Here is a 23,724-nt window from a genome sequence, read left to right as displayed (position 1 = left end):
AGTTGATACGTTGCTCTGGGGTTGCTGTTTCCCATATGTAGTACTTTACATTTGTCAATGTTAAACTTCATTTGCCACCTCTCAGCCTATCTGCTCAACCTTTCCAGATCCTGTTGCAGCAGCATAGCGTCAGTAGCGTCCTTAACAACCCTGCCAACCTTTGTATCGTCTGCAAACGTGGACATTAAGCTTGATATACCATCATCAGTATTATTTATAAATACAGAAAACAACAATGGACCCAACACTGAACCCTGAGGGACTCCACTAATAACATAAATCCACGATGAGCAGTGTCCATTAATTACCACTCTGTCTTCTGCCACTCAACCATCCCTTTATCCATAGCAACAATTTGCCACCAATGCCACACTGCTCCAATTTGTGCAGCAGTCTTCCATGTGCAATAGTATCAAAAGCCTTTCTAAGATCCAAATATATAATATCAAAGTTATACCCTGCATCCAATTCTTTTGTGACTACATCATAGTATTCAATCAACTTGGTCAGGCAAGACCTTCCCTTAACAAAACCATACTGTGTCCCAGCTATAACTGAATTCTTGTCAAGATAATCCTGCAGTGCTTCTTTAACCAGTGCTTCCATTAATTTACCTGGAACAAAAGTTAAACTCACAGGTCTATAATTACTTTTGTCAGCCTTTGATCCTCCTTTGTGAATTGGGGTTACATTTGCACATCTCCAGTCTGTGGGTACCTCCCCTGAGTTCAAGGAAGCTCTCATAATTATGGCTAACAGATTACTTACTTCCTTTGCTGCCTCCTTTAATATAACTGGATAGATTCCATCCACCCCGGTGCCTTTTTTGTATTTATCTTCAACAATTTCTCCTCCTCTTTACTCTCAATTATTACAAGATCATCTAGCTCACTGCCAGTGTTTACTTCATCTATGGCATTCCCCTTCCTGAATAACTCCTCATGTGTGAATGTAGATGCAAAATATTGATTTAGTTTGTTAGCTACCTGAGCAGGATCATGAACAGTTGAACCATCGATATCAAGTGGACCAATCTGATTCATCCCCTTCCTTCTAGAGTTTACATAAGTAAAGAACTCCTTGCTGTTTTTCTTTGCATCTCTTGCCAAAGATTTCTCGTAATCTGCCTTCGCCTGCCTAACCTCTTTTGTAACTTGGTTACAGATCAACTTATATCTATCATAGGCTTCTGTGTCGCATGTTAATTTATATGTATCCCATGCATTTTTCTTCTCTGCGATATGTCTCATTAGTTCATCTGACATCCATTTAGGCCTGAACCTTGAACAATATTTCTTAGTTGGTATGTAAAGCCTAGTAGCTTCCAAGATAAGTTCTTTGAATGCTTCCCATTTTGAGTTTGCTGTTGGTAACATCATCAGTTGGTCCCACTGTATAGAATTTAAATACTGTCTCAGACCATCGTAGTCGCCTTTACGAAAGCAATAACCCTTCCCTTTACCCCTGATGGTAGTTACCTCTTTGAGTAAATCCCACTTCAGCACACTGTGATCACTGCCACCTAGTGGTTCCTGTATCTGCAGATTCTTAATGTTTGAAGAATCACTACTGATAATCAAATCAAGAGTATTGCTCCCTCTAGTTGCCTCCCAAACATGCTGATTTAGAAAATAATCATCCGATAAATCCTCAAAAGCCTTGCTAGTGTGTGAGTGACCAACCCACAAATTCCAGTCAATATCTGGGAAATTAAAATCCCCCATTATAAGACTCTCTGATTTACTGGCCCACTCTATTTCCGTGTACAGTTTCTTATTATACCCATCAGAGTCATTAGGCCTATAGCACACTCCTACTCTCAATTTTGATCTCCCAATGCTTATGTCACACCAAACTGACTCGACACTGCACTGTCCAGCGATGTCAACTGGCTTCACTTCCTTGGATTTTGTATGTTTCTTAACTAATAGCATAACCCCTCCTCCCTTCCTATCCTCTCTGTAGATGTTGTACTCCCCAAATTCCAGTTCTGCATTACTTATATCTGTGTGACACCATGTCTCTGATATCCCACCAAACTCCTAGCATTGGTGTACACGCAAGTATACATGTACCTGTTCTTTTTCTTAGCTACCCTAACACAAACCATGTGTTTACTTGTACCCCAATGACTCCTAGCAGTCTCTGAAATATCCTGCATCTTATTTTCCAAGCTGCTGCTTATTCCAATAGAAGCAGTGCAAGAATCACTTTCACCTCTGCCAGTGGCTACTTTTAATCTATTTGTCCTTGTATCCCCCCAATCTAGAAGTTTTCTGACCCACCTAACACTGCCTCGATAGCATCAGCAAACATTCTTGCACCCTTTCTATTTAAGTGTATCCCATCCCTGTAGAAGCAGTCTCTCCTGTTAACAAGTACAGACCAGGCTGAAAAAAATTCTACCCCTTGAGCCTTGCACAATCCTTCCAGGGCCGAATTGATCGACAGGGCTCTCATCATATACTCCCTCCTATCGTGTTTGGGCAGAATTGCAGACACTTTCAAATTCAACCCTAATTTACGGCTTTTTTTCAACAGTGACTTGTACTTGTTAAGTAATTCCGCCGGTCTCCTACTCTTAATATCATTAGTTCCAACGTGTACAACTATATCACCTTTTGCGCCCTTAAAAGATGATATCCGCTCTACAACGTCATCAACCCCTGGCAGACATATCCTGGTCCTGGTCCATTCCTTTTTACAAAACATGTTTCCCATTTCCCTGACAATTTGAGTCACCAACAACTACTAGTTCCTTTGGGACCAGTGCATTCTGCCTTGGGGGCTGCCGCTGTGTTCGATTTAATTTCAATAAAATTTCAATTTCAGTACAAAATTAAAACCCTAAACTTGTATAGCAGCACAGTTATAATGCTATATTTATGTTTCAGTATCGAGTGTTATCTACGAAATCCCTTTATATAACTTCCGTATCAAGTTAAGTATTAATTATTTATTTTGCAAATTATTTATGTTACGTAATCTAAGTCGTTATATGTATATAGTTAAAAGTACAATTTAATTGACAATGAAGTTCAACAAGATTAATAGATTTACTGATTAACTGACAGTATTATATTATGTACTATACTATACTAAGCTTATGCTGTCTAGTTCGAGATATTTTGTATCGCGTAACAATGGCGGTAAGTTACGAACAGTAAATCTACGGACACTTAAGTATCGATTAACGTCCAAATCTTGCTGTCTCAATTCAGAATAAACTAAGGATCATGGCTAGCTACTTACAGAAAATAATTGATATAACCATTGGTTAATAAATCGGCTAAATATGTTTAAAAAAAAAACCTCTCGTTCAATGGAGCTGCAACTTGTAACACATGCTTTGATACCCTTACCGATACTAAGTAATACCTACGAAATCTCTATCTAAGTTAAACTTCAAACTAAATATCGTAACTAGGAATATAAAGCTACTCTAGAAAATAAGTTAATATGCCAATTTTAAGCTAATAAAACAGAAAATAAATCAGAAAATACTTCTCTGTTCCAGGAGCGGCAATAAGCCACGTCCGCACAGGCTACTCTCGTCCTCAAACCCATCTCAAATCTTGATTAAGTACTGTAGGATAACATGGACAGAAATGGAATTTTATAAAAATATTGGAAAAATGGAATTTATAAAAAATTGGTTTGTTAAAGGGAAATCATATCTAACTAATCTGATACATTATATTAGGCTGTTCCAAAATAATTGGATGCAAAGCATAATTTTGATAATTTAGAACCCAGGGTCTACAAATTACTAAAGTTTATATAGTCAGGCACTAGAACTATTACATATCTCTGTAAGCTCAGGAAATCAATCATGAAAAATAATGACTGCCATATTTTGAAGAATTGTTGTTCTTTAAGCTATTAATTCTTCGCATACTGTTTTCTTCATGCAGGTGTAGATTCAGAACTTTATAACCGACGAGCATCTAGAATTGTGCTTATAGGGTGGTTACTGACTGCTGTTGTAATTCTGAATGGCTACAGTGGTTCTTTATTATCTTATCTGATGTTACCAGTGAAAGAACCTCCTATAGAAAATACAATACAGTTGGTAGCAGCTATGAAGAAAAACAAGATAAAGTGCGCTATTAACAAAAAAAAGGGACTGTTTATATCATTTAGGGTAAGTTATATTATATGTCATTTAGAGTAAGATATTTTTCATCTTTTAAAAAGATTTAAATTGTGTATTTATATACCAAATAAAGAATTTCACATGGTTTTGCTTTTAATTCAGCACATTTCAAGGAAGCATAGAAAAGGTTTTAAGAATTTTTTTTTTTTTTTTTTTTTTCCTGTAAAAGTATAAATTTCACTCCAACTTATTAGCATTAGTTGAAGCATATGATGGAAGAAAGCAAGCTTATAACAGCATCAGCCAAAAAAAAAAAAAACCTTCCCATTTAACCCATCTAGTCGCTCCAAATGTTTGTCTAGTTCAGCCTTAAATTTATTTAAGCTATCAACTTCCACAGTAACAGAGGGAAGTCTGTTCCAGCAATCAACTACCCTCTAGCTAAAGGCAAACTTCTGCACATCTATTCTACAACTGTCTTTCCTCAATTTGAACCTATGCCCCCTCATGTTCTTAATCTGAGCAAGCGGAAGATCCTGTCAGCATTGAGCCTGCTCAAGCCATTCAAGGCCTTGTACACCTCGATCAAATCACCTCGCAAGTGCCTAGTCATTAGATGCTGCAACTTGCAGAACTTAAGCCTCTCTCTCTCTCTCTTGGTAAGAGCACCTCTTTGTTCCTCTCATCAATCTTCTTGCCCTTCTCTGTACTCGTTCTAGCAACTCCACATCCTTCCTAAAATGAGGCCTCCAGTACTTAAGGTGAAGTACTCAATGCAGTACTTAAGGTGAAGCCTGACCATTGCCTTATACAAAGGGATAATCACCTCCTTGTCTCTGCTAGCAAAATTCCTATATATCATTGACAAAACTCGATGAGCTGCTCTGGCAGCCTATCTGCACTGCTCAGAGAACTTCATATGACTGCACAAATACTCAGGTCTTTTTCATTCTCCACCTCCCTGAGTGTAGTACCACCGAGTTGGGACGTTTCTCTTGGATTACTGCTACCCATACACAGTACTTTGAATTTGTCAATGTTAAACTTCAGTTGCCACTTTTCAGCCCATCTGCCTAACTTTTCTAGATCCTGTTGCAGTAGCATACTGTCTTTAGTGTCATTATTAACCCTGCCAACCTTTGTATCATCTGCAAACTTGGACATTAAGCCTGATATACCTTCATCGATATCATTGATAAATACAGAAAACAACAATGGGCCCAGCACCAAACCCTGGGGGACTCCACTAATAACGTTAGTCCACGTAGAGCAGTGTTCATTTATTACCACTCTCTGCGGTCTCCCACTTAACCATCCCTTTATCCATTGCAGCAGATTGCCCTTAATGTCATACTGCTCCAATTTGTACAGCAGTCTTCCATGTGCAATAGTATCAAAAGCTTTCCTGAAATCCAAGTATATGATATCAAAATTATTTTTTGCATCCAATTCCTTTGTGACCACATCGTAGTATCCAATCAAATTGGTTAGACAAGACTTTCCCTTTACAAACCCAAGCTGTGTCTGAACTATTATTGCTGAATTGTCTAGGTGATCCTGCATCACCTGCTTAACCAGTGACTCCATTATTTTCCCTAGAACAGCAGTTAAACTAACAACTCTATAATTGTTTGTGTCACCCTTTGTTACCCCCTTTGTGAATTGGGGATACATTTGCACATCTTCAGTCCATTGGGACCTCCCCTGACTCTAAGGATGCTCTCATAAACATGTCTTTCTTTGCCTCATGACTTGCACCCTAAATGGAACAAATACACTTGCATGGCATCTGTAATACCTTTTTTTTATTTTGTGTATTTTGTTTTTATTTTGTGTTTTCTTTATTATGATTTGAAAAAATACTATTACATCAAGATACAAGCAAATTTCTTTTACCTGTGATCAGCTGTATTTAGTGCATTGTGCACAACTGCAGTGTACACATTAAACGTGGGCTGAAATGTGTATAAATCATTATATCAACATGGATAATTGATATATGTTCCTAATTCACACACCTTCACAAAAAGCTCATAATAATTAGGCAAGTTCATATTGACAGTTATTTTCTACATTGCTAACTAGATAAAACTGCTTTATTAAAGTTGAAAGCCACAGAAAAGCAAAACAGAGTAAAAAATACAAAATACCTAAAAATACTTGAAATATTGTGAACAATATTTTAAGTTATTTTACCTTTTTTTTTTAATGAGGGCAAATTTTACTTTTAATTTTACTGTAGCATTTTTTATATAGTTTGATTAGTATGCATAATAATTGTTAACGTGTCCCGGCTTCAACTAATGCAAGAGATACATTCCTAGAAAAGCTCACATTAGCAAAATTTCATTAGTTGAATATATTTTTTTTTCCCCCCATGGGCACCTATTTAAAGCATACTTTTTTTTTTTATCAAAGAAGCTGGATTTGAAGCTTTGGCACAGAAATAGCATACTAAATGCAGGTGTAATATCCAAAATCTGTCAACCTGGAGATTGCCTGTTAATAAATCTAACCAAACATGGTAAAGGGATAATGTTTGTTTGTTTGGGGATTTATTAGGTGTATCAGCATCTGTGGCCATAGTGTGCCATACGTATGGTTAGTATGTATGCTATTTCTTCTTGGATAAAGTTAACTGCAAAACTAGTACCAGTAGATTTCTTTTTAACTAGTTAAATGAGGTGGTACACATTAATCATTTTCAGAAATGTAAAAATGCTTGAGACCTTTGTTTTATTATCCAAAAGTGAAGTGAGCATAAGGGAGTCTTCTGTTGTTGTTGGAGTAAAAAGATTCTGGTGTTCTCTTGTATATTTTGTGGATTCGACAAGGATATGTTTTACTTGAAAGCACAGTGTTACAGTGATGACACTGAGGGAGTATCTCCCCCTCTTAAAATATAACCATGAGTAACACTAATGTGCCTATTTGCAGATGAGCTAGTATTACCTCCTGTTGTCTAATTGAACTGAAGCTGGAAGGCCATCACTCAAGATTTGGTTTAATATTTTGAAGCTTATTGTTAAGTTGTTGCTACCGGCACATGCATTTTTCCTGGATTATTGGTCTATAATCTTGATAGGTACTTTCCATTTATTGTCGGGTGGTAGGTGAGCAGGTTTGTCAGCATTGTCTGCTAGTTCATTTCCAGAAATTGCCATATGTCCTGGGACCCAACAGAGAAGTATATGTTTCTCTCAAGTTCTGACAAGATATGCAGAGGTGATTATTTCTTTCACGACTGGATGAGTAATGTTCATGGTGTTTTTCAGTGCTTGAAGTGCACTTAAAGAATCTGAGAAAATTATGCTGCCTTTAATATTAGAGGACTCAATATAATTCAGTGCAACCTGAATTGCTCTTAGTTCAGCAGAGAATATACTAACTCACATGATAACTGATATGCTAATGTGATGTTTGGGAAAACTGCAGTGATTCCAGTGTGAGTATCATTTTTTGATCCACCAGTATGTACTACAACGAAGTTGGGAAACTGGTCCACTACTGCATGATATAGTTGCAAGAAATTTTTGCTATGTAAAGTAGATTTATTCCCTTCATGAAGGTGTAAGTCGCATGTAGGTGGTGGATGTTGTTATTTATTAATTAGTTGTTGGTTTCATCAGCTGTTGTGGCCATAATGCACCTCTCTTAGTTTTGCTTTCCTAGTCTGGTTTCTTTCAGATTTTAGATCTAAGTAATACCTGACTTTATGAACAGATGGAGTTCAAATGGATTCATTGACTTGTGGTGATTTTTGTGTTTTAAATCTGATTATATAAACCTATTAATTTTAGGTAGTGAAAAACTTCTATTATTTTCTTCACTTAAAATGTTTTTCAAAGCTAGAGCATCGTGAATTTTAGTTACTGACCTAAAAGCTATTTTTATTTCATTTATAAAAGCTAGACAATCTAGTAGTAAATTAAATGTTTAACTGTTTGTTGTACATGGCACTGACTGCATTGAGGCAGTTATTTGGCTTTAAGTAGATAGGAATGGGTTAGGTATGTGTGCCCTATCCTTAACCTGTCAAGGGTTACTTCTTCTTTTCGGACATTTCTTTCACTGGATTTCCACTGTTTTAAAACTATTTTAATTTGAAAAAGTTTATTGTGAGTTTGCTCGCTGCATACTCTTTGCCACTGTTTTTTGCTGTTTACTTTGATACAACGTCTGTAGTCTGTAAATGGTACTTTGGTGGTTGAAGAAAGGGTGCCTGTTGCCATTTTTGCTGCATGATCTGCTTGTTCATTTCCTTTAATTCCTATATGTCCAGGAATCTAACAAAAGGTAACGTCTTGTTTTCTTTTAATGAGTTTGTTTAGATTTGTCTCAAAGTTGGATGGAAATTCTTTGTGTCGCACTGTATTGCTTGCGTTACACTGAAGGAATCTGTGAAGATCAGATTATGGGGTAGCTTTTGCTACCATATTTGGTCTATTGCTTAGTTCAGCTGTGAAGATGCTACGTTTCTGTTGCGAGAGCTTGGGTTATTGTAGTATCAGAGGAAACTGCTGCCGTGCCTACTTTCGTATCAGTTTTCAATCCATCTGTATTTATTTGTATATTGTGGATATTTCTCTAGATATGCAGCATGTAATCATCGTTCAAAGCTGCTTCCCGGTAGGGAATGTCTTCCCCAACAGTGGAAATAGGTATTACAGATTGGCGATATTGTTTCCGGGGGGGGGGGGTGTCTTGGTGCATTTCGTATGATAGTTAGTTTGTTGAAATCAAGAGACCAAATTAGAAATAAGCAATAGATTTGTTAGCAATAGTTAATAGCAACCTATTAAGTTAGCAATAGGTTTGTTTAACTGTTGGGTGTATTTTGTACATTTTCCCATATTTGTGTATATAATGTTTCAAACACAGGATGGTTTGGAAAACGCTTTATTTTAGCTGTATAAGATAGGAGTTCGTGTCTTCTGAGGTGAAGTAGTGGTTCATATTTATGGTATTTGGTACTTGTTCAGCATAGAGACTTTGAACTGGAGAAGTACAGTATGCTCCCAAGGCTGTGCGTAGTTGTTGGTTTAGGGATTTATTAGGTGCATCGGCAACTATGGCCATAGTGCGCCAATACCTATGGTAAGTATTAATGCTATTTCCTGTCATAGAGATAATTGCAAAAAATAGTACCAGCAAGTTAGTTTTTAACTAGTTAAAGGAGGTGGTATACATTAATCATTTTGAAAAAGGTAAAAATGCTTGAGACATTTGCTTTATTGCCTAAAAGTGAAATAAGTGTAAGAGGGTCTTCTGTTATGACTGGAGTGAAAAGATTCTGGCGTTCTCTTGTATATTTTAGACATTCAACAAGGATATGTTTTATTGAAAGCACTGCATTGCAGTGATGACACTCAGGGGGGATCTCCCCTCTTAATAGATAACTATGAGTGGTATTTGTGTGACCTATTCGTAGGCGTGCTAATATTACCTCCTGTTGTCGAATTGAGTTGAAGCTTGAAAGCCATTGCTCAAGTTTTGGCTTGATACTCCAAAGTTTATTGTTATATTGATTTTTCCATGATAATTTGCCACTGGTACATGCATTTTCTCTGGATTATTGATTTGTAGTCTTGATATGGTACTTTCCAACTGTCGTTGGGTGGTAAGACGGCCAATTTTGCAGCATTGTCAGCTAATTCATTTCCTGGAATTCCCATATGTCCAGGGACCCAGCAGAGGTGTATGCTTTTTCCGAGTTCAAATAAAGTATGCAATGAGGAAGTTACTTCCTTTAAGACTGGGTGGATGATATTCATGGGGTTTTTCAGGACTTGAAGTACCTTAAAGAGTCTGTAAAAATTATACTATTTTCAATATCAGAGGACTCAATATGCTTCAGTGCAATCTGAATAGCCATTAGTTTGGCAGAAAATATACTGAACTCATATGGCAATTCATAGGCCAATGTGATGTTCGGAAAAACTGCGGCAATTCCAATGTGGGCCTCATTCTTTGATTCATCCATATGAACTACGACAAAGTTAGGGAACTAATCCACTACTGCATGGTACAGTTGTAAGTAATTTTCTTTATGTAATGTAGATTTATTCCATTGATGTAGGGATAAATCGCATGAAGGTGAAGTCCCAAGGAGCACAGCAAATTGGAAGTGTATTTGCAACATTATTAAAAGACAGATTAAGTTCATCTGAAAGGTATTTTATTTGCATACCTAATGGTTGGTTAGCAGAAGGCGGTTTCGGTATAACATGCTGTGTTGGCGGGTGAAAAGTATCTCCCAGTTTGGGTGTTCAGGTGTAGATCTAATTTTATATGCATAGCGTAATATAAGTTTTTCTCTTCTGATTGAGAGAGGCAGTTCATGTGGTTCATAATATAAACTATGTATTGGGGATGTGCGATATGCTCCTATGGCAGTGTGTATTGCACTATGATGGATAGGGTCAAGCCAGCGAAGGACACTAGGTCTTGCTGAGCTATACACTGGTGCTCCATAGTCAAGCTTTGATCTTATTAAGGCACTGTATAATCGCAACATGGTAACTCGATCAGCTCTCCACTTAGTTGCTGAGAGAACCCGGATGATATTTAGCTTTTGTTGACAGGATGTTCTTAGTTTTTTAATATGCTCTAAAAAGATAAGTTTATGATCTAATGTGATTCCTAAGAACCGTATACTGGGATGAACTGCTGTTGGTTGGCCATTCAGTTGTAGTTCCGGATGTGGGTGAAGTTTACGTTGGCAGCAAAAATGGATGCACAACGTTTTATGTGGACAATTAATGGAGTTGAAATCATCCATTAGTTTGTGTCCATGAACTGATCTTAGTTATTGCTCCTTGTTACTGTCTTTCAATAGTATTCATGCTTTTTGCATGACATGAAATGCTAAGGTTATCTACAAATAGTGCTGTATAAGTAGTGTTCGGAATCTGTTTGGCAATGGTGTTTATTGCAATTATGAAAAGTGTAGCGCTGAGTACAGAGCATTGGGGGACTCCTCCTTGTAAGAACACCTGGGATAATGCAGTTTTAAAATGAACCTGAAATGTGCGTTTGTACAGGAAGTTCTGAATGAAAATCAGGAGATGACCACGAAGTCCATGGTGGTATAATTTGCAGAGTATTCTATACTTCCACATGGAATCACAAGCTTTACTTATATCAAAACACACCATGACATGATGTTCCGATCTAAGGAATGCAGTTTGGATGGAGTTCTCAAGTCTTACTAGTATATCTAGTAAGACTTGAGATGACTAGTAAGTGTTGATCTGTGTTTTCGGATACCATATTGTGCAGAATGTAGGAGGTTAAAGTTTTCTAGGTACCATATCATTTGATGGTTTATCATCTTTTCAAGAATTTTGCAGAGGCAACTGGTCAAGGCAGTGGGTCTGTAGCTAGTAGGGTTTGTCGGGTCTTTTCCTGGTTTAAGGAAGGCAAGGGTTGTAGCATGGTGCCATTGTTTGGGGAATGTATCTTCTAGGTAAAGAATATTGAACAGATCAACAAGTGACAGCAATGATTCAGTACTTAGTTCCTGTATCATTGAGTATTGGGGTGGTTGTGATCTATCCAGTTATATTAAAGGAGGCAGCAAAGAAAGAAAGCAAACCCTTAGCCATAATTATGAGAGCTTCCTTGAACTCAGGGGAGGTACCTACAGACTGGAGATGTGCAAATGTGACCCCAATTCACAAAGGAGGATCAAAGGCTGACACGAGTAATTATAGACCTGTGAGTTTAACTTCTGTTTCAGGAAAATTAATGGAGGCACTGGTTAAAGAAGCACTGCAGGATCATTTAGACAAGACTTCAGTTATAGCTCGGACACAGCATGGTTTTGTTAAAGGGAACTCTTGCCTGACCAATTTGATTGGATACTATGATGCAGTCTCAAAAGAACTGGATGCAGGGAATAACTTTGATATTATATATTTGGATCTTAGAAATGCTTTTGATACTGTTGCACATGGAAGATTGCTGCACAAATTGGAGCAGTGTGGCATTGGAGGCAAATTGCTGCTGTGGATAAAGGGGTGGTTGAGAGGGGGAGAAGACAGAGTTGTAATCAATGGACACTGCTCATCGTGGACTAATGTTATTAGTGGAGTCCCTCAGGGTTCAGTGTTAGGTCCATTTTTGTTTTCCATATTTATAAATGATATTGATGATGGTATATCAAGCTTAATGTCCAAGTTTACAGACGATACAAAGGTTGGCAGGGTTGTCAAGGACACTGCTGACACTATGATGCTGCAACAGGATCTGGAAAGGTTGAGCAGATGGGCTGAGAGGTCGCAAATGAAGTTTAACATTGACAAATGTAAAGTACTACATATGGGAAACAGCAACCCCAGAGTAATGTATCAACACTGTGGTACTACACTGACAGTGGTAGAGAATGAAAAGAACCTGGGGGTAATTGTGCAGAAAGATATGAAGTTCTCTGAGCAGTGCAAATGGGCTACAAGAGTAGCTCATGGTGTCGTGTCAATGATATACAGGAATTTTGCTAGCAGGGATAAGGAGGTGATTATTCCCTTTTATAAGGCAATGGTCAGGCCACACCTAGAGTACTGTATACAGGTCTGGAGGCCTCATTTCAAGAAGGATTTAGAGCTGCTGGAACGAGTACAGAGAAGGGCAACAAGATTAGTGAATGGAACTAAGTTTTGCAAATTACAGTGCCTGGAGACTAGGCACTAGCGAGGTGATCTGATAGAGGTGTATAAAGCCTTGAATGGTTTGAGCATGCTCAATGCTGATGAGATTCTTCCTCTTGCTCAGAATAATCATCTGAGAGGGCATAAATTCAAATTGAGGAAAGACAGATGTAGGATAGATGTGTGGAAATTTGCCTTTAGCCAACGGGTAGTTGGTTAGTGAAAAAAACTTCCATCCCATGTCGTGGAAGTTGATAGCCTAAATAAATTTAAGGCTCAGCTAGACAGGTATTTCAAATGAATGAAGGGGTGAAGTGGAAGTGGGTTTTTTTTTTTGGCTGATGCTGCATAAGCTTGTTTTCTTATATCATATGCCTCTGGTAATGCTAATTATCTGGTCCTACAGCACTGCATGTAGATGTTGATAGAGCTTTATGGAGTTTGTAGAGAGCAAATGGTAGGTTGTATTGTACATTTGTTTTAGATGAAAAGTTTAATTTTTTTGTTTTAAATCTTCTGAAGGCTGGTGTGTAACTTTCTGTTGCTGATGCTTTGGCAAAAGTTTCCCCTAAGATATTGGCAATTTGGGCAGGGTCAGAAACATTCTGTCCCCCCCCCACCATTCCATGATAGGAATGGGAATTGTCTGGTGTTTACTACTCATTTTTCTGATTATTTTCCAAATTTTATTTGTAGTGGTGTCTTGGTTGATAGTTGAAGTAAAGCAGAACCAAATTGCCTTTTTATTACAGCATCTAACACATCTTGCTCAATTTAGCTAGTTTTTTATAAATCTACCAATTTGCTTTATCAGTGAGCCACTGCGGAATTTTCTTAGGATAATAAGAGGGCTTATTCAGTAATTCAATTAGTATCGGAAAATGATCATTATGAAGTGGATCATTATTTATTGACCACTTTAGAGTAGGATGTAGGGCTGCTGAAGAGATGGATAGATCAATGTTGTTGTTGCCCTATAGTGTGTGTGATGACTGTTTAAATCTCCCAGAATGAGGAAAGGTGTAGGGAGTTGAGCTATGAGATTATCTAGATCATTTTGATGAAAGCTATAGCTGGGTGGAATGTACAAGGAGCAAATTGTAATGTGGATCTCAGCAGCAACACAGACTGCTGCTGCCTCAAAGGGAGCATTCAGTAAAACATGCTTGGCAGGAACGTGTAATTTATTAAAACAGCTACACCACCATGTGCAGTATTTTGATGGGTTGTCTTTTCTAAAGATATTATACTGAGACAGTTTTGGTGTATCTTGAGGTTTTAAATATGTCTCTTGAAGGCACAGACATATTGGCATATATTTAGAGGTAAGATCATAAACATCATCAATATTGGCATTGAAACCACAACAATTCCACTGAATTATTGTGTTCATTATGTTTCTTGTTAATCTTTCAGAACGTTTTCATGTTGTTGAAGTGCTCTGATTTTCGCTCGTTTTTATCTTTTTTTTTTTTTTTTTTGGAAAGTAAGGCTTACTTTCCATACATTGGTAGATGTCCATGTCTTCTTCGACAAAAATTTCTAGGACAGAATCTTCTGCAGATTTTTCATTAATATCCATTTCTTGATGTCTGAGAGTTTTAATTGGTTTTTATTTGCATTCTTGGTCCGGGGAATGTAGTTTTTCGCATGGTATAGATATTGGTGTATTGACTCATTGAGTTTGGGTTGCACTGTACAGGGTTTTATGACGTAATTTGAGAAAGACTTTTGAGGGTACTGATAATTCAGTTTGTGTTACTGTTGACTGATTTTTTGATAATTTGGGTGTACGTAGGTCTGTTTGGATGGATTGGTGGTGAAATGATCCGCTTTGCCTCTTGATAGGAAACATTATTTTTTTGTTTTATATTTCTGAATAAGTTTTTCTTTTTTCCAGTGTTCACATGTTTTAGCATAGATAGGGTGGTTCTTTTTACAATTTGGGTATATTGGTTAAGGGGCAGTACAGGCTCTTCGCAGTCATGTTCTACTGAACTGCACTTTGCACAAGTAGGGGTTCCCCGGCAAGCTGTCTGGGAATGTCCGTGCTTCCGACATTAGAAACACCATAGCGGGTTTGGAACATATGGTTTGACATTGCATACCAGATATCCGGCCTTAATGGATGTTGGACGATGCGGTGTGTTAAATATCAATATCAGATTTCGTGTAGGGGTCAGATTGCCATCTTTTCTGGTAGAGATTCTCTTCACTTGAATAGTACCTTGTTCTTTAAGTTCTTCTAGCATCTCCTCTTCAGATGCATCTAGTAAATCTCTGAGATCACTCCTTTAGAGGAGTTCAGTTGTTTGTTATTTGGTTTGTAGGAGCATTAGCAACTAAGGCCATATTGCTCTGGGGATATGCGGTGGTCATTCCCTAACCTTTCCACATCCTCCGCATTTGGTGGGCACAGGCCCGAACCCCGGTCTAATCAAGAAGCGTGTGCTATGCACTGCTGCTCCTGCCCACCTGGCTACGGAGGCACCAGGAGTTCAGTGATCTGTGGGCTGTCACAGTTACTGGTAGTCCTGCAAAGAGTTTAATGCTCAAAAGTCACTCTGAATGTTTAGCGTTAGAAGTCTCTATGTGGATGTCTCCTGATCGCAGTCTTTTTATAGACTTGGGAGATCCAGCTCTACTCTCTAATTCCTTTTTGACTCTAAATGATGAGAGTTTTCTGATTGCATTTTCACCTGTTGAGTGGATAATTAAGAAAGTTGGAATAGTATTAGTAATGGCCGCATGGTACAAGAAAGCCTATGGCTTATGCTGCACCAGCCAAAAAAAAAAAAAAAAAAATCCAAACAAAACAATGATAAAAATAAATAAAATAAATAACTAAATAATAATAATTAATAAAATAAAATAAAAAATGGGATAATTCTCTGGCTCAGTTTTTTGACGTTTGGCAGTTCCTGCATTGAAACTGTCATTTTGGATGTCTGACAGCCCAGATAAGTCAGAGTTTGATTTTCTCATGACGTGCTCTTTTTGGCCTTGGGAGATTGTCTTTTTCTCCCAGGTTACCAGCCCAGCCATGTGGAGGCAAGAGCTGTGCCACCTAGTGACCCAAGTGAAGAAGAAAGGTGATTTTCCTTTCTAGGTTATAGTATTTGGATAAATGTATTTAAAAATAATACTCAAGAGTTACTGGTCTTACAAAACTCAGGAGAAATGTATTTACAATTAAGCATACAGTTAATTTCTTTAGACAATTTATTCTAAGACTCTTTATGTGATCTAAAAAGGTCAGTTTCTTATCCAGGGTTAATCAAAGAAAATTTGTGCTGGATTTTTTATTGGGATTACTTCTTATTCTAGCTTTAATTCTGGGTTTGGGTGTAAGTTTCTTTTCCAACAGAAGTTTATTCTCACTGTCTTTTGCTTAGAGATTTTAAAGCCATTGTTTTGAGTCCATGCAGTTATTTTATTAATTGTTGGTTGTAATTGATGCTCTATTGTTCGTATGTTTTCTGATTGACAAGAAATGCTGAAATCATCAACATAAAGGTTGATAATAGAGTCAACCTTTATGTTGATCTGTGGTATTCGGTACTTGTTTAGCTATTGAGTTGATTTTTATGGCAAACAGGGTAGCACTGAATACTGATCCCTGTGGTACTCTCTCTCTCTCTCTCTTGCTGCACAAAGACTTCCAATAGTGTGGTTAATATCTTAACTTGGAAAGTTCGTTGTTGCAAAAAATTTCGGATATACATTGGTAGATGTCCTCTCATTACAAAGTTATAAATGTCTCTAAGTATTCCATATCGCCATGCTGTGTCATACGCCTTTTCAATATCGAAAAATATCGCAAGGGATGCAAAGAGTTCTTTACTTATGTAAACTCTAGCAGGAAGGGGATGAATCAGATTGGTCCACTTGATATCAATGGGTCAACTGTTGATGATCCTGCTCAGGTAGTTAACAAACTGAATGAATATTTTGCATCGACATTCACACATGAGGAGTTATTCAGCGAGGGGAATGCCAGAGGTGTATTCAACTCTGGCAGTAAGCTAGAAAATCTTCTAATAACTGAGAGTAAAGTGGAGGAGAAATTGTTGAAGATAAATACAAGAAAGGCACCTGGGGTGGATGGGATCTATCCAGTTATATTAAAGGAGGCAGCAAAGGGAGTAAGCAAACCCTTAGCCATAATTATGAGAGCTTCCTTGGACTCAGGGGAAGTATCCATGGACTGGAGATGTGCAAATGTGACCCCAATTCACAAAGGAGGACCAAAGGGTGACAAGTAATTATAGACCTGTTAGTTTAACTTCTGTTCCTGGTAAATTAATGGAAGCACTGGTTAAAGAAGCACTGCAGGATCATCTAGACAAAATTTCAGTTATAGCTCAGACACAGCATGGTTTTGTTAAGGGTAAATCTTGCCTGACCAATTTGATTGGATACTATGATGCAGTCACAAAAGAACTGGATGCAGGGAATAACTTTGATATTATATACTTGGATCTTAGATAGGCTTTTGATACTGTTGCACATGGAAGGCTGCTGCACAAATTGGAGCAGTGTGGCATTGGAGGCAAATTGCTGCTATGGATAAGGGGGTGGTTGAGGGGGAGAAGACAGAGAGTGGAAATCAATGGACACTGCTCATCGTGGACTAATGTTATTAGTGGAGTCCTTCAGGGTTCAGTATTGGGTCCATTATTGTTTTCTGTATTTATAAATGATATCGATGATGGTATATCAAGCTTAATGTCCAAGTTTGCAGATGATACGAAGGTTGGCAGGGTTGTCGAGGACACTACTGACACTGCTACTGCAACAGGATCTGGAAAGGTTGAGCAGATGGGCTGTGAGAGGTGGCAAATGAAGTTTAACATTGACAAATGTAAAGTACTACATATGGGAAACAGCAACCCCAGAGCAACGTATCAACTCTGTGGTACTACACTGACAGTGGTAGAGAATGAAAGGGACCTGGGGGTGGTTGTGCAGGCAGATATGAAGTTTTCTGAGCAGTGCAGACCGGCTGCAAGAGTAGCTCATGGTGTATTGTTAATGATATATAGGAATTTTTCTAGCAGGGATAAGGGGGTGATTATTCCATTGTATAAGGCAATGGTCAGACCACACCTAGAGTACTGTATACAGGTCTGGAGGCCTCATTTCAAGAAGGATGTAGAGATGCTGGAACGAGTACAGAGAAGGGCAACAAGATTAGTGAATGGAACAAAGGGGTGCTCTTACGAAGAAAGGCCTAAGTTTTGCAAATTACAGTGTCTGGAGACTAGGCACCGGCGAGGTGATCTGATAGAGGTGTATAAAGCCTTGAATGGTTTGAGCATGCTCAGTGCTGATGGGATACTTCCTCTTGCTCAGAATAATCACCTGAGAGGGCATAAATTCAAATTGAGAAAAGACGGATGTAGGATAGACGTGAGGAAATTTGCCTTTAGCCAGCGGGTGGTTGGTTGGTTGGTGGAATAGACTTCCATCCCTTGTCGTGGAAGTTAATAGCCTAAATAAGTTTAAGGCTCACCTGGACAGGTATTTCGAACGAACAGAGGGGTGAAGTGGTTATTTTTTTTTATTTATTTATTTTATTTTATTTTTTTTTTGGCTGATGCTGCATAAGCTTGCTTTCTTGCATCAAATGCCTCTACTAATGCTAATATCATTACTAAGTGCTGTTTTCTTATGACGGCATTTCTTATTGTTTTCTACTTTTATCATTAAGTCTAGAGTGCACTTGTTCTTTCTGAAACCAAATTGGGCTGAGTTTATTAGGTTATGGGTTTCTAAAAACCACAGTTGGGCATTGGCACACCCAGGGTCCTGAGCTGGATATCATCATTCTTCTTCTTTTTCTTGATGATTTTCTTCCCTTCTCTCTCTCTCTCTCTCTCTCTCTCTCTCTCTCTCTCTCTCTCTCTCTCTCTCTCTCTTAGGGTAACTCGGGAATTTTTTTTTTTGGCTTGTGCAGCATTAAGCCTCAGGCTTCCTTGCACCATATAGCTAATAATAATAATTTACCATTTTTTCAAGTATATTTCCAAGGCAGCTAGTTTGGGCTATTGGGCGATAGTGATATGAATTTGTGGGATCTTTATCTGGTTTTGAAAAGGATAAGACTATTGGGTGGCACCATTGATTCGAAAAGGAATTTTCTAGGTATATTCTGTTATATAAAAAGGAGCAACGATATCAATGATTTCTCATCTAATTTTTGTACCATCATTTATACTATTTCATCTGGACCTACTGCACTTTGCTTCGTGTGTGAAATGGCTTTATAAAGTTCTCTGAGGGTGAAAGGTTGGTTATAGGATTCTTTGTTTTTACTAGAGAAATTCAATTTATATGTTTCTGCATGGGCTTTATGTTTTTGGAAAAAGATAGTAACTCCTACTTCATAGGAGTTCCTATCTGATATTTTTTCAAAGGATCTACCAAGAGCATTTGCTATGCTTTAGGTTTAGCTATATCTTGTCCATTCCATTTTATAAAAGGAGGAGAAATTCTTTGATATTTGTTTATTTATTTTGTCCCAAACTTTCCATCTGTTTGTTTTCTTAGTAATTGTAGATGCAAAACGGATCCAAGATTCTTTCTTACTAATCTTAGTAATGCATCTGACATTCACCCGTGCCTTTTTGAAAAGTATCAAGTTGGTTGTGATAGGGTGTCTTCAGAAAATGTTCCATGCTCTGATTTTCTCGCGTTTTGCTAGGGAACATGCATTGTTCCACCATGACTTTGGATGTATGGGAAATTTTGAAGTTTTTGGTATTGTTAATTTTGCAACCTGGAGGAGTTTGTCAGTCACATAACATATTTAATGGCAGAGTCAATTGATACCTGTTGGATTTGATGCTGTTCTAAAAGCTGCTTTTGTCTTTCCCAGTTTGCCTTATCTAATCTCCACTTTGGAGCTCTTTCTGGTTGACTAGGGGTAGGTTCCTTTAAAGTAATCCTTATTGGGTAATGATCACTACTTAGTGGATCATTATGAACTTCCCACTCCAGTAGAAGGTATATTGATGGCATGCATATAGAAAGGTCTATAGCTATGCTAGTTCCTGTGGTTAGACATATATAAGTGGGTGTCCCATCATTCAAGAATATTAGGTTGAGCTCATCAAGTAGTTTCTCTAGAATTTGACCTCTTATCTATATTTTCATTTCCCCATAGAGGATGATGGCCATTCATATCTCCCATGATACATAAAGGAGTTGGTAATTGAACTACTAGGTCTTCTAGTTCTGTATAGGTTATATCTTATTTTGGTGGTAGGTAGATGGAGGCAACTGTCATATGAAAGTTTACTGCAATCCATACTGCTATAACCTCTAAATTAGTCTGCAAAGAGAGCTATTAGTTGGTATACCAGAATTTACTAGGATTGCTACTCCACCATGTGCAGTGCCACTTGTAATTCAATTTTTTATGTATATATTGTAATGTTTTAGTGATATGTTATTCTGCGGTTTAAGATATGTTTCTTGCAAATATAGACTAATTGGATTGTACTGTGCTAAGAGATCGTGGATATCCTCGAAGTTGCTGCAGAGTCCTCTAATATAATGTAAAAATGTATTCGTTACTTGGTTTTGATAGTGTTTTCTTGAGTTTGTTGTTTTTGGATTCTCTGTTTTTTGTCTTCTTTTTTAGGAAATTATGGCTTTCCAGTATCCATCTCTTCTTCTTCTGCAAAAATTTCTAGTATTGTTTCTTCTTCTGTCTGGTTCTTTTCTTCTACTTCCATGTTGTCCATTTTATTTCTGTTTACTACAGCGGTTCTGACTTGTTTTGTAGATGTGGTGGTTTCTCTAGTTAGCGGTATCGTAATGGGTGTGTTTATTGCCTGTTCAGTTTTTGTTTTGGTTCAATAAGCAGAGAACGTGCTCAGTCTGACATGGATTTTTTTGTGGGATCGTTACATCTGTCTGTGTTTCTGTTGTCCTATAAGTTTGCAGTTTGCGTTACCTGTGCGTACGTTGATCTATTTGTTCATTGTGGTTGTATTTTTTTTTTTTTTTTTTTTTGCTTCTTGATATGTTACATTGTTTTCTAACTTATATTTCTGCATTCTTTTTTTCTCTCTTCCATTCACGTTCTTTTGAGTAGGCATTATGTTCTCCTCTGCAGTTTGGGCATCTTGAATTCTGTGCTGTACAGTCATGTTGTGTGTGCTCTCGTGACCCACATTTTGAACAGATAGAAAAGTCTGCATACTGCTTGAGAGTGTCTGCTTCTGACACTTAAAGCATTGGACAGGATTTGGAATATATGGTCTCAGTGGACAGATTAGATATCCAGCTTTTACTGTTTTTGGAGTGTTGAAAGTTAGAATTATATTCCTTGTTGGGATAATTTCTCCTTCTCTTTTAATTGTTATTCTTTTCACTTGAATAACTCCTTGGTCTTTCAACTCTTCTTTTATCTCATCTTCGGGAACGTTGAGGAGATCTCACTCTGTAATTACTCTTTTCGAGGTATTCAGGTTTAACTGTTATTAGAATTTCTCCAAAAGTTCTCGCTTTTATTAGATGCTCTACTAGTAGATCCCCTGATTTTAGTCTTCTGACTGTTTTTGGGGAACTAGCTATACTTTCAAGAGTTTTTTTGAATTCTGAAAGGCGACAAACTTCTGATCTGTTGTTCATTCTTAGAATGAATAACTAGAAACAGTGATGCAACTAGAGGGAGAGCCTCTGTCCTTTGTAGCTTAGTTGTACATGAATCCATTTGACCTAGTTTTCTGCTAGTTTGAGTAGCAGAAACATGGTCTGTGTTTGCCATGTTTTCTCCTTTTTGCCCTTGGCAAGAGGACTTTTCTGCCAAGGTTTCCGGCCCTGCCACAGGGAGGCAGGAGCAGTGTCACTAGGAGGCCATGCGGTTGAAGGGTTAGTTGGTTAGTGGAAACTAGAAATATATAAAAAGGGTAAAAAAAGGTGAGTTTCCTTTCTGCATTCTAACTTTTAGTTTTTCAAGTATAGAACTGTTTTAAATAAAACTGTTGAGATAAAGATGGGAACTTAAAAATAACTTTAATCACTTGTTAAGAGCATTCTATAAGTTGCGGTAATACTGCTTGGCACCCAGAGCCGCATGTAGGTGGAGTGATGTTCCAAGGAGCAAGAGGGAATGGGAGATTATGTGCCATATTGTCTTAAGGTTAAATTTAGTTCTTCTAAGAGGTGTTTTATTCTCATATCCAAAGGACAGTTAGCAGTAGGGCAGTTTTGGTATAACCTACTGTGCTGTGATGTGAAAAGTATCTGCCAATTTGGGTGTTCTGGCATAGATCGAATTTTATATGCATAGCCTAGTATCAGTTGTTGTCTTCTGATTGAGAGAGGCAGTTCACGTGCTTCATAATATAAACTATGTATTGGATATGTGCGAGATGCTCCAAGGGCAGTGCATATTCCACTATGATGGATAGGGTCAAGCCAGCAAAGGATACTAGGTCTTGCTGAGCTATACACTGGTGTTCTGTAGTCAAACTTCGATCTTATTAAGGCTCTGTATAATCGTAACAAGGTAAGGCAGTCAGCTCCCCACATAGTTGCTCAAAGAACCCAGATGATAATTAGCTTTTTCTGACAGAATGTTCTTACTTTTTAATATGCTCTAAAAAGATAAGTTTATGGTCTAATGTGATTCCTAAGAACCTGATGGCGTGGTGAACATCTATTGGTTGGCCATTCACTAGTAGTTCCGGATGTGAGTGGAGTTTATGTTGGCAGCAAAAATGGATGCACAACATTTTTTGGGGACAAAGTTGAAAGCCACTAGTTTGTGTCCATGAACTGATCTTAGTTATTGCCCCTTGTAACTGTCTCTCAACAGTATTCACGTTTTTTGCATGACGTGAAATGGCTAAGATCATCTACAAATAATGTTGTATCAATAGTTTTTGGAAGTTGTTCAGCAATGGTGTTTATTGCAATTATGAAAAGTGTAGCACTGAGTACAGAGCCTTGGGAAACTCCTTCTTGTACGAATACTTGGGATAAGGAAGTTTTAAATAGGACCTGAAATGTGCATTTGTACAGGAAGTTCTGTATGAAAATCAGTAGATGGCTTTGAAGTCCATGGTGATGTAATTCGTGGAGAATGCCATACTTCCATGTGGAATATAAGCTTTACTAATATTGAAGCAAACCATTACATAATGTTCTGATCTGAGGAATGCATTCCGAATGGAGTTCTGTAGTCTTACCAGTATATCTAGGGTTGACCTGTTTTGACAAATATCAAATTAAGCAGAATGTAGGAGATTAAAGTTTTCTAGGTACCATATCAGTCGACGGTTTATCTTTTCAAGAATTGGTCAAAGTAATAGGTCTATAGCAAGCAGGGTTTGTTGGGTCTCTTCCTGGTTTAAGGAATGCAAGGACTGTAGCATGATGGCATTGTTTAGGGAATATATCTTCTAGGTAGAGTCTATTAAACAGATCGATGAGTGACTAATGATTCAGCACTTAGTTCCTGTATCATTGAATGTGTATATTGTCAGATCCTACTGAACTGCGTTTAGATGTTGACAGAGCTCTATGAAGTTTGTGGATAGTAAACGATAGGTTATATTGTTCATTCCCTTTTGATGAAAACTTTAATTTTTGTTTTTCTGTATTTGTTTTAAATCTTCTGAAGGCTGGTGTGTAACTTTCTATTACTGATGTTTTGGCAAAAGTTTCCCCTAAGATATTGGCAATTTGAACAGGGTCAGAAATGTTTTGTCCTCTCCATTCCATGATAGCCGCAGGAGTCGTCTGGTATTTGCCACTTATTTTTGTGATATTTTCCAAAATTTATGTGTAAGGGTTTCTTGATTGATGGTTGAAGTAAAGCGGATCCAAGCTGCCTTTTTATTACTGTGTCTAACATACCTTGCTCTTGTTCTGGTGCATTTATACTGGATAAGATTAGCTGTAGTTGGACTGCGGTGAAAGTTATTCCATGCTTTATTTTTCTCTTTTTTAGCCGCATAGCAT

Source organism: Mastigoproctus giganteus, chromosome 11 (genome assembly GCF_048544385.1).
Source record: "Mastigoproctus giganteus isolate SK-2022 chromosome 11, ASM4854438v1, whole genome shotgun sequence".
NCBI classification, from domain to species: domain Eukaryota; kingdom Metazoa; phylum Arthropoda; class Arachnida; order Uropygi; family Thelyphonidae; genus Mastigoproctus; species Mastigoproctus giganteus.
This window is presented reverse-complemented; position numbering follows the sequence as displayed.